The 4990-nt window shown below is 43.9% G+C and overlaps 1 protein-coding gene across 1 annotated transcript in view; it reads left to right on the top strand.

Annotated features, from left to right (window-relative positions):
- MEI1 (meiotic double-stranded break formation protein 1) overlaps positions 1 to 4990 on the top strand; it is a 75841-nt gene that overhangs the window by 50177 nt on the left and 20674 nt on the right. The window lies entirely within an intron of this gene.

Here is a 4990-nt window from a genome sequence, read left to right as displayed (position 1 = left end):
CAAGTAGCTGGGACTACAGGTGCTCACCAAAACACCCAGCTATATTTCAGTTGGAGTTGTCATTGTTGTTTGGTAGGCCCAGGCTGGGTTCGAACCTGCCAGCTCTCTGGTGTATGTGGCTGGCACCCTAGCTGCTAAGCTATAGGCTCAGAGCCAGAAACCTCAATATGTTTTTATGAAGTAAGACATTACTATATTCCCATCACTTTACTAATTGACATCAGTTAGGTGGAGTAAACTGCCTATTATTTGTAATTTCTAACATACTGGCTTTAACTCAACCTTTTTTCCCTTTACTCAAGAAAACCCATTGGAGAGCAAATTAGTGAGAGTGACATTATCTGCTATAATTTATGTATATTTTGAAAGAAAATTCTTTGTACATTTGACACATTGTATTTATGCAGAGATTAGTACAACAGGTCCCAAATTGATTGCAGCACACCAGCTAGAGACACTTGGTTTAGAGCCAAGTGGCCTTCAATGCCCATTTACCCTCTCGGCACTCCCAGTCCAAGGACCACACAGCCATTTGAGAAGAGTGAGGATCCTTTGATGCCATTGTCATGAACAGACATGATTTTCTGACTTTATTGGAGTAACTCTGGTGACAATAACACCTGCATATTGTACACCACACGTTCTTATGTGCCTATAGCTGCCCACATTCGCACATGCAAGCATACACACACATGTATTCATAAACTGCCGACTCTGCCTCCTGTCTGAGTTCTGTTGTACACTATGATCATGCCTGTGAATAATCATTAAACTTTAGCCTGGGCAACATAATGAGATCCTGCCTATAAAAAAAGTAAGTTATATGTTCCGTTGCCTGTAGCTCAAGCAGCTAAGGTGCCAGCCACATACACTAGAACTGAAGGGTTTGAATCCAATCTGGGCTTGCCAAACAATGATGACGACTACAACCAAAAAATAGCCAGGCTTTGTGGTGAGTGCCTATAGTCCCAGCTACTTGGGAAGCTAAGCAAGAGAATCACTTAAGTCCAGGAGTTGGAGGTTGCTATGAGCTGTGATGCCACAGCACTCTACTCAGGGCTATAGCTTGAGGCTCTGTCTCAAACAAAAAAAGTTATAACTTATGGGACTACTGTCATATATGCAGTCTGTCACCGACCAAAATGTTATATGACTGTATCTTTTTCTTTCTTCTCTCTTTTTTTTTTTTTTTTTTTTTGAGATGGAGCCTCACTGTCACCCTGGGTAGAGTGCTGCGGCATCACAGCTCACAGCAACCTCCAACTCCTGGGCTCAAGCGATTCTCCTGTCTCTGCCTCCCAAGTAGCTGGGACTACAGGTGCCTGCCACAACGCCCGGCTATTTTTTGGTTGCAGCTGTCATTGTTGTTTGGCGGGCCAGGGCTGGATATGAACCTGCCAGCTCTGGTATTGGTTGGCACCTTAGCTGCTTGAGCCACAGGTGCCAAGCCCCTTCTCTTTTTTGAGATAGGGTCTCACTGTGTTGCCTAAGCTAGAGTGCAGTGGTATTATCATAGCTCACTGAAACCTCAAACTCCTAGGCTTAAGTGATCTTCCTGCCTTGGCCTCCCAACTAGCTAAGGTTACAGACACTCTCCAACATGTCTGGCTAATTTTTCTATTTTTTGTAGAGATGAGGGTCTTGCTGTGTTGCTCAGGCTGGTCTCCAACTTCTGGGCTCCAGAAATACTTCCTCCTTGGCCTTCCAACGTGCTGAGATTATAAGCATGAGCCACTCAGCCTATTTTTTCCTTTTTTTTTTTTGAGCCAGAGCCTCAGGTTGTCTCCCTGGGTAGAGTGCTATGGCTTCACTGCTCACAGCAACCTCCAACTCCTGGGCTCAAGCGAGTCTCCTGCCTCAGCCTCCCAAGTAGCTGGGACCACAGGCACCTGCCATGACGCCCGGCTGTTTTTTGGTTGCAGCCATTATTGTTGTTTGGCGGGCCTGGGCTGGATTCGAACCCGCCACCTTAGGTATATGTGGCTGGCGCCTTATCTGTTTGAGCCACAGGCGCCGAGCCTTTTCCTTTTTTTTTTTTTGAGACACAGTCTCACTTTCTTGCCCCTGGTAGAGTGCTGTGACGTCATAGCTCACAGCAATGTCAAACTCTTGGGCTTAAGGACCAGGTGTCCTCAAACTATGGCCCACGGGCCACATGCAGCCCACCTAGGACATTTATCTGGCCTGCCGGGTGTTTTTGCCGCCACTGCCTGTCCTGCTTAGCAGCCGACTTGTCCTGGGGCCCGAAGTCCAACTCTCCAATGGTCTGAGGGACAGTGAACTGGCCCCTTGTCTCTTACCTTAGCCTGCCAAGTAGCTGGAACTACAGGTGCCCACCAGAGTGCCTAGCCATTTTTTTGTTGCAATTGTCATTGTGGTTTAGCTGGCCCAGGCCAGTTTAAACCCTCCAGCTTGAGTATATGTGGCCGGCGCCCTACACACTGAGCTATGGGTACCGCCCCTATTTTTTCCATTGTATTTTATATTTTATTTTTATTATTATTTTTTTCGCAGTTTTTGGCTGGGGCTGGTTTTGAACCTGCCCCCTCCAGCATATGGGGCCAGCACCCTACTCCTTCGAGCCACAGGCGCTGCCATTTTTTCCATTTTAAACAGATAAAACATAGATTTAGAGAGAGTTGCCCTAGGTCACAAGAGTTGGGATTAAAACCCAGATTTTGACTTTTTTTAATTTAATTTTTCTTTTTTTAGAGACAGAGTTTCACTCTTGCTCAGTCTGGTCTTGAACTCCTGAGCCCAAGTGATCCACCTGCCTCGGGCCTTCTAGAGTGCCAGGGTTACAGGTGTGAGCCATTGCACTTACTTAGTTCCTTATTTAATGTTCTTCCCAGTAAACCAAGCTCTCACAACAAGAGAAAAACCAATCCTGATTCAGTATTCTAACAAGAAAATTGTTCTGCCTAGGCTGTCTTTTCATTCAATCTATTCTCCTTAGGATATCTTATTCAGATCCTTGGCTTTGTTTGCCTCCTTCTCGTGTGTTGGTGACTTAAATCTCTGCCACCACCCCTGACCTCTTTCCTGAGTTCATGGAGCCAACCATCTATTTTACATTTCTGTTTAAAATGGAGCTCATGGCCAGGCATAGAGAAAGTTCATTTCAGAGAGCATGATTGAATTACCTATGGTCATATACCGGTAGCTTAATAAAGGTCATGGACATGACTGAGCTCAAAGGGTTTTTTTTTGTGTGTATGTTTTGTAGTTGTTGCTGTTTTGGGGGACAGTTTCACTTTGTCACCCTTGGTAGAGTGCTGTGGCATCAGCACTCTTAGATTTAGGTGATTCTCTTACCTAAGCCTCCCAAGTAGCTGGGACTATAGGTGCTCACCACAATGCTTGGCTATTTTTAGAGATGGAGTCTCACTCTGGCTCAGGCTAGTCTTGAACTTGTGAGCTTAGTCAAGCTACCTGCCTTGGCCTCCCAGAGTGCTAAGATTACAGACATGAGCCACTGAGCCTGGCCCTGAGCTCAGAGTTAAAAAGATTTTCATTAAATTAAATCTTAGAGACATCACTGGTAAAAAAGAACAGCAAGGAACAACTTTATTGTCTGTTCAAATATATAATTTGTACCATTTCTCCCTAGCATATAGGCCTAGGAGGGAAAAAGATTCTAAAAATATGTGTTGGTACCAATTTCTGTTTTTGATATAGATAATTAACAGCTGAAAACAAAGCTATTAATTGCTACCCTTATCAATGGGTGGTCTTTCATGTAGGTTGTTTAGATGTGAAAAATAATCATGTCATAGAAGCTCTGTTCCCTGCTTGGCTAAATCACCCTGGTTGATCCATTCCCAAAGAATTGTGGACAGCTCTGGGCAGCAGAGACTACAGAGTGGGCCATGGTTCTGCTCAGAGCTTTTTCCCTGACCCATGTAGTGGGGTGCACACCTTCTCCCAGCATTCACCATGGCCACCAAAAGCTGAATAGCTCCTTTCCTTTTAGACCTTTATGATTCTTTAACCTTGTTTTCTTTGTTTTGTTTTTATTATTTTTGTTTTTCTGTTTTTGAGACAGAGTCTTGCTTGCTTGGGCTAGAGTTCAGTGGCGTCTTCATAGTTCAATCCATCATCCTCAAATTCCTAGGCTCAAGCAATCCTCCTGCCATCCTGAGTAGCTTAAAAAAATGGGACATAATCTCTTAAATCTCTAGGCTTTTTTCCAGTCCTACAGGCATGCACCACTGCACCTAGCTAATTTTTCTTTGTTTTTTTGTAAAGTTGGGGTCTTCCTCAGTCTAGCCCCGAACTCCTGGTTTCAAGTGATTCTCCTGCCTCAGCCTCCCAGAGTGCAAGGATTATAGGAATCAGCCACCACTTCTAACCCATTAACCTAGATTTCTGAGCAATCAGTGCTGTGGCTGTGGGGCAATGATGTGTTGGTGGAGAGACTAGGAAACTGGTTTGGTTTTGAGTTCCATGACCTTGAGCAAATTATATATCCCCTCTGGATTTCAGCTTCATACTCCATGAAGTAAAAGAGTTGGATAAAGTGATTTAGATTCTATGTAGCCCTCTCATTCTGTAATCCTTTCTTGCCAGAAATGTTTTCTGAGTCCCTATAAGATGACAAAGATGTAGCAGGCTTCATCCTTTCCCTTCATTAACTTATAGTATAGTATAATTTACAACTCCATACTTTCTTAATAGGCAACCTGATTAATCTGACCCAGTTTTCTTATTTGAAAAATCGAGGTGATACCTACCTGGGAGAGTTATTGTGAAGATAGAAATAATCATATAAACAAATACATAACTACTGTATAAACACAGCATAGTACCTAACATTATTAGGCCCTAACTCGGTGGTTGTTATCCATTTTTTTTTTTAGAGTCTTACTCTGTTGCTCTGGTGGGGGTGCAGTGGTATTATCATAGCTCACTGTATTTTCCATCTCCTGGGCTCAAGCAATCCTTTTATGTCAGCCTCCTGAGTAGCTGGGGCTATAGGCATGACAACCTT

This window comes from Otolemur garnettii, unplaced genomic scaffold (genome assembly GCF_000181295.1).
Source record: "Otolemur garnettii isolate 467f Iridium unplaced genomic scaffold, OtoGar3 scaffold00007, whole genome shotgun sequence".
NCBI classification, from domain to species: Eukaryota; Metazoa; Chordata; class Mammalia; order Primates; family Galagidae; genus Otolemur; species Otolemur garnettii.
This window is presented reverse-complemented; position numbering and strand designations above follow the sequence as displayed.